This window comes from Phlebotomus papatasi, chromosome 3 (assembly GCF_024763615.1).
Source record: "Phlebotomus papatasi isolate M1 chromosome 3, Ppap_2.1, whole genome shotgun sequence".
Classification (NCBI taxonomy): domain Eukaryota; kingdom Metazoa; phylum Arthropoda; class Insecta; order Diptera; family Psychodidae; genus Phlebotomus; species Phlebotomus papatasi.
The window spans coordinates 11,338,857-11,346,036 of NC_077224.1; positions in this window are offsets into that span (position 1 = coordinate 11,338,857).

Below are 7,180 nucleotides of genomic sequence, written 5' to 3' on the forward strand. Positions count from 1 at the left end.
GCCTTCCGGGAGACCACAGAATACTTCTTTTGAAGCCTCTAACTGGTATAGCAAGGTATGGAGGTGAAGGCACTATTAAGTCCTTCGCGCGAAGTTTCCCTAACTTCACTTTGATTATTCACTCCCGGAAAGCCCGCAAAGGTGCTTGCTTTTCTTATTTGGAAACAATTAACGGAACTCGGGTTTCTTTATCACAAATACCACAAATACACTACACTTTTTCCTGAACGGCCCTTAAACCCATCCACTACAGAATTTTTCGGGAAAAACTGCAATTGGTTCACAGAAACACTTTGGACTCTTTTCACTGTAACACTTTATTTCTTGCACTTTAGCACCACTTCCTCCATAGAAAACACTAAACCCCCAAATGCTTGAAATGCCCAAGGATCCCCACTCACGAATGTCACTGAGAAAACGAGAAAAATCTCGCGGGAAACTACTAAAAACTAGGAAAACGCGAGAGCCTTGAAAGAGCTTTGAAGCTTTCCACGTACCGAAACCACTGTGAAAAAAGTGATGATGGCACATCGGCAGGGGAAGAGCACCGTTAACATTTATTGCGCCTCCTCGTAGAAACCGTTTAAAGCCGATTTGGGGTCTCTAACAAAAATTGCGTAAAATTTTTATTTTTACACTGGATTATTAGATTTCACACTGTAATTCACATTCAGAAGTCTATTGAGTGCATTTTCGTGGAACACAAGAAAGTCTCTTCCATCCTTGCAGACTTTTTTTCAAAAGTGGAACTTACATAAAAACCTTACATAAAAACCATAAGGTTCCACGAAAATGCGCCCAATAGGCTTCTTAATGTGAATTACAGTGTGAAATCTAATAATCCAGTGTAAAAATAATAATTTTACGCAATTTTTGTTACTTATTTTTCAAAGAGACCCCAAACCGGCTTTGAACGATTTCTACGAGGAAGCACAATAAATGTTAACGGTGCTCCTCCTCTTTTTTTCACTGTAGTTCCGCTACTTGGGAAGCTTGGAAGTTTTTCAAGGCTCTCGCATTTTATAAGCTTTTTTGTGTTTTTCCGCGGGATTTTCTTAGTTTTCTCAGTGACAGTCGTGAGTGGGGATCCTTAGGCATCTCATGCATATGAGGGTTCAGTGTATTCTACTTAGAAAGTGTTGGTAAGTGCAAGAAATAAAGTGTTTCAGTGAAAAGAGTCCAAATAGTGTTTCTGTGAATAAATTGTAGTTTTCCCGGGAAATTCCCTAGCGTATGGGTTTGTGGGGAGTACAGGGAAAACCGCAGTGTTTGTGTTAAAAAGAAAACAATCTCGAGTTCCGGTTATTGTTTCCAAAGCAGAGAACTTCGCAGGCTTTCCGGGAGTGAAATAACAAAGTGAGGTTAGGGAAACTCGGCGCGAAGGACATAAAAGACATACCCTTCCTCCATGTTCTCCTTTATTAGAGGCTCCAGAAGAAGTATTGTGTGGTCTCCGGAAGACATGTGTCTCCTGTTGAGTCTTACCAGGAGGAGCAAAACCAGGATCATCGGGAGCTGTTGGTGGGAATTCCCCAGCATCTCCAGCGAGGTTCTCCAGAAGGCCTGGTGAGTTCCAAGAGATTATTTTTATCCCTGAAAATTAATTGTGGACTCTTCCAGAATCCCTTTGATAATTTTGGATCGATTTTCCAGGAAACTTATAAATGCTCCTTTTTCTTTCTTGCAGACTCCAGTGGCAGTAGCAGATGATCAGCCAGGCCCGAGGTAAGTGAGAAAAATCTTATTCAACCTTCCTATCAGAGGAAAAATAGTTTTACTATGAAGAAAATGCTTTTGATCACTAATTTTCTTCATTTTTTGGTACGATTTCTTCAATGATAGAAATTTACTTAAATGACAAATAAAATAGCTTAAGGGGTAATATGGATCTCTCAGGTCAAAAAACAGGCCTTTTTCTGATAATAATTTATTGAGTCGAAAATATTTTAGAAATTCCAACTTTTGGGATATGAAAGAGAAACTTTATAACAAAATTAATTGAAATTTTTAGAAAATATTTTTCAAATGTTAAACTATAAATTTAAAAAAAAAATGATTTCTTTGACCTGAGAGACCCATGCAACCACTTAATTTAGAAAACACAGTTATAAGCGTAAATAAGTTTATGGTATTTGAAATTCTTTAGAGGCGATCTCAAAATACGTGCAACTAGATGCTTGCAACTCGGAATGCGTGAAAATTCGACTTTGAGTTGAATTTTGGGGGTAAAGAATGGCACCGAGCAAACTCTTCTCGGCGGTCGAAACAGATAAAATTGACTCGATGAGATTCTATACCCCCAAAATTGAACTCAACTATCGAATTTTCACGCATTCCGAGTTAAAAGCACCCCGAATTGCACGCATTTCAAGGTCACCTGTAAAATCTCAGCTACCATAAGCTTATCTTATATAAGCAGTGGCCGTTTTCTATTTTAAATAGTCTGAGTGCAAAAGACCAACAAAAGAAAAACAAGTTTATTGAAATCGGTTAATAAACATAAGAAATAGAATCCGGTCCATTTGAATATAGTAAGGGTCCGGGTACAGTGGGTTCGTGTAGAAACGTATGTGACCCATCGTTAGAAAGATCTCGATCTCAAATACAATATATACTAAAACTTCAACTAAATCCCTTCATAAATACTGAAAATATAGTCCGGTCAAAACATTTTTGATTATACCTCAGGTTAGGGAACATAGAGGGAGAAGTGTGACTTACCGTTGGAAAGGCCTTGACATCAACTACAACATACTGAAATTTACAGAAAAACTATCGTTAGTTTTTGAAATATTCTACATCGAAATTTCGAAAATCAACTATTCGAAACAATTTCGAATCCTTACTCTCCAAAAGGTTCATATTTTTGTATAATTTTGGAAATCTGAAGTTTCGAGTTTTTTTTATGTTACTCTGTTTCTCCGTTAAATACCGATGGATCATTCCTAATAACGGTTTTTCAAGGTCAAAAGTTCAAAATACTCTAGAGAACGTATTTCTCAACCAATTGATATCGTGATTGAGGTCTTTGGAATTTTTTTATATAATATTATCAGTCCCCAAAAAAACCTCTTGTTTGCTTAATTATATTTAAATTCGTATAATCATATTTATTTAGCCAAGAAATAATAAATAAATGACGAGATGTACGACAGCTCTACTCGCCCCTTCACTTTTATATTTAACTTCAGATACGACAATTCTATATTGAGAAATTATCTTGTAGAATTCTAAATATTTTGCTTAAAAATCCTCCTTTTTTATTTTCTTCAATTTATTTTAAATTAACTCTGCAATTTTTAATCTTGAAAGTCAAAAATAGGTTATTGAATGTTTAATGGTTATCGAAAAAGAGCCTTCGAAGCTCAAATTTCGCGAGCTCAATAAAAAAAAATTCTAATCAATGGTATAACTTTAATTTGTTGCATTGAATTTATGTAACTCTTTGGCTTCAATGATAAACTCTGTCTGGTGTCCTCTATTCCCATTATTGTTTAGACTTTCGTCTATTTCTGCGATAAAAGTGACAATAAATATATTCCAGACACAATATTATATATGAGTTTTCCATGATTCTTCAGGGCGTATTCCCCGCACTCTGGAAGCTTGATTAAATTGTAGCAGAGCATGAAATTTATCAATAAACTGCTCTCCTTGATCCCACGATTTTCACTGGGTTGATTTTTTTAATGGGTCAATGCAAGGTTGACAGATATTTTAATGTCAAAAATCGCTTTAATTTTTTTTTTTTAATTTAAACGGTAACGGATTCTTCTTAAACTACTTTCAATTTCGAAAATGCCCAATTTCCCGGTTTTCTTTAAATAAGTGTTGCGAATTTCGAAAAAGGAACAAGAATATTTCATATGAAAGATTTTCTGTAGATCTCAACTGATTATATGCTAAAGAATTCGGAGAAGGATCACTTCCATCATCAACTCGTAGAGAAACTTTCTAATTCTGGAATGAGTGATCACAATTGTGTAGCATGATGAAAACCCCATCCAGTTGCTGGAGACAAAACAAAAATCAGCGATTCGATGGAAAATCTGGCGAGACACGCTGTGATTGCATAACATCAGCCAGGAATTGTACATCTTCCCTTGCCGAGAGTCCCATCCTAAAAATACCCAAGCGTTGGAGTACACGTGACCGCGGAGTGTCTATCAGTCATTCTGGGCTGCCGGGGCAACTACACCCAGCAAAACATCTGTTCCAACCTCCCTGATAACGCCTGAGACAGCTAGTGAGGCATTTGTGCCTTTTGGTCGCCTTATCAGAGATCGTGTGCCTCGTAAAAATAACACCAAACACATATTCAACATCCCGCGCCTTATCAGCTCGCACCAGTATCGACGAGCCGTGTCCATTTCTCAGCCATCCGGTGATTCCGACAGCTCTCCAAGCCACAGTTGGGAGTCACCCGGTGCTGCAGCGATCGGAAATGGTGGGTGGAGGGCCATTTGGTGGCGAAATAACTCAAATCTAATCAATTTTGCCAGATAATAGACTCAAAGTACAAGCAAAATTTGCCAGTTGAGATATTGTGCTATTTCTGAAATTCCTGGAAATTGCAATTCACAATTCACACACATTTTAACATATTGGCATAGGACCTCTGTGATAGCATAAAGATCTAAGGTAACGCGGGGTGAAAAATAAACAACATTCACAATGCCAAAAAAATGACTTGTAAGGAATGCGCGCTACTTTCGGACGACTGTAGCTTCGGACAAATCAATTTTTTCTATGTTCTTAAAGGATTTGCACCATGGGTCTTTAAAGGGAATTTGAACCAATAAACTAGTTATTAAAATATAATAATATAATGGGTCAAATTAATTTAAAAAAAAAACATATAGAAAAACAAATGGGTTGTTTGAAGCTTTGAACGTCCTAAGGTAACGCTAAATAACCCGGCTAACACGTTAAGTACTTAATAAGCACTTAATAAGTTCTTAACTCTATGACTTAATTTTAAGGATTTGTAGAACATTCAACTACTTAAAAAATATATGAAAATGAGACAAACGTCAGCGCTTTGTGACGAGTAGAGAGACTAATAATAGCATGACTCCGCCTTAATAAAAAGTACTTAATTAAGGTGTTTGTTAAAATCCTTAATTAAGTAGTTTGCATTAAGGACATGAAAGTATTTTCACTAAATACCTAATTAAGGACTTTCAATTAAGCCCTTTTTAAGCAGTTACTCTAATGCGCATAAAACATATATTTTCAATTCATAATTTTTTTTTATTTCACAAAGAAAATTTCTAAAATACGCTTCTATTTAATTGTCAAAGTGAGAACGTTACTACCGCTGTTCTGTTATGTTTCCCGGCACCACACTTTTCCCTCATGCTGCAACTATTGCCGGAAAGAAAAGTTGTTGTCCTCAGATTTCCCAGATTTCCTCAGATTTCAGGTGATAGGTATAATATACGGCTACAACATACAAAAATTTGAGCCCGATGTACAATGAGTTTTTGAGTTATTTAACTTAGAAAATTTAAAAATCTCATTTTTAATAATAGCGCCCCTAGCAGTAGTTTTATGAACTTCCTATGTCAAAAGAAAAGTGGCATTTCATGTGAGCTTTCCAAAATGCTCTCACTTTTTAAATTATGTCCTTTAGATCCGGAGTTATGGCAATTTTGAGAATTTTTTAGACCCTTATAGCTCAGGTCAGAGGGTTCACGGGACCTTAAGTTTAGTACTGATCGAAAACTGTAAGACCCAGTCACGTTATTCATAAGGCAAATTGCATTTCAGATCTAATGAACAATATTAGGTGAGATTCTTAACAATCTCACCTACTATAATCCTAACAAAATTTCATGTCCTCCGATCGCGCTCAAACTTGGCCAAAATGTGTTTCGCCACTTCCTGATCACGAATATATGGGGGGCTAAGTTACGTTCCCGGCCGGCCGGCCGGCCGTCCGGCCGTCCGGCCGCTCTTTGGAGCTTAATAGCTCCTAAACTAAAAAAGATATCGACTTGCGGTTTTCGGCAAAGGTTAAATATCATATGAAAATTGCAACATGGTGCATTGACCCCCCACCCCCCACCCCTCCTTCCGCCATTTTGAAGACCCTCCTTTTTTTGTTTTCTCAATAGCTCCGGCCCTATGGCATCGAGCGGGCTCAAATTTTAGTATGTTATAGCTGGGCCTTAGAGCTTTCCATCAATACCAAACTTAAGGTCCCCCGACCCCCCTGACCCGAGCTATAAGGGTCCAAAAAAAAATTCTTAAAATGGCCATAACTCCGGTTCTAATTGTCAGAATTTAAAAAATGATGGCTTTTTGGAAAGCTCTCATGAAATGCCACTTCCTCTTCTTACATCGCAAGTTCATAAAACCACCGCTAGGGGCGCTATTATTAAAAAGAAAATTTTTAAATCTTAAAAGTTAAATAACTCAAAAATTCCTTATGCAATCGGGCTGAAATTTTAGTATGTTGTAGCCGTTGATTATACCTATCAAACAAAAAAAACCTTAAGTCGATCCATAACCCCTGACCCGAGCTATAAGGGGTCAAAGTTCGAACATTGACCGGCCTCTATCTCCGGTTCTAATTAACATATCGACATAAATTTTACCTTTTTGGTTTCGTCTCGATGAGAACTTTCAGATGGAAGTTCAAAAAGTCACCACAGGTGGCGCTGTGATAGCGTCAAAATTCATCGAAATTCAAAGACATTTTTCTCAAAAACGGCATTGTGCAAGTTAATGAAATTTTAGTATGTTGTAGTCCGGTCTAGGACGTTTCCAAAATGGTGCGTATGTGCGCTGTGGTTTCAATAGAACCGGAGATATGAGGGGTCAAAGTTCACGAAATTCAAAAAATCATATCTCCGGTTCTATGTGACCGATTTTGATGAATGAGGGCTTAAACGAAAGATCTCACCAAATGCTACAACTTTCTAGAATATTTGAACTTCGTGGGACCAACACCAGGGGCGCCACAGTCGAAAAACCAATTTCAATATCACATAACCTCAATTATCTCGACTGTCGCTAAACCGATTTTGATGATTACTTCGACAAAATTGTAGAGCACATTTGTCTCTACATTTCGTCCATACATCATTTTCCGCTCAGACTACGCTATCACTCCGATTTTGCCGTTTAAGTGTGAAAAAATTGATTTTTCCCATATTAACGCTTTGAAATCACT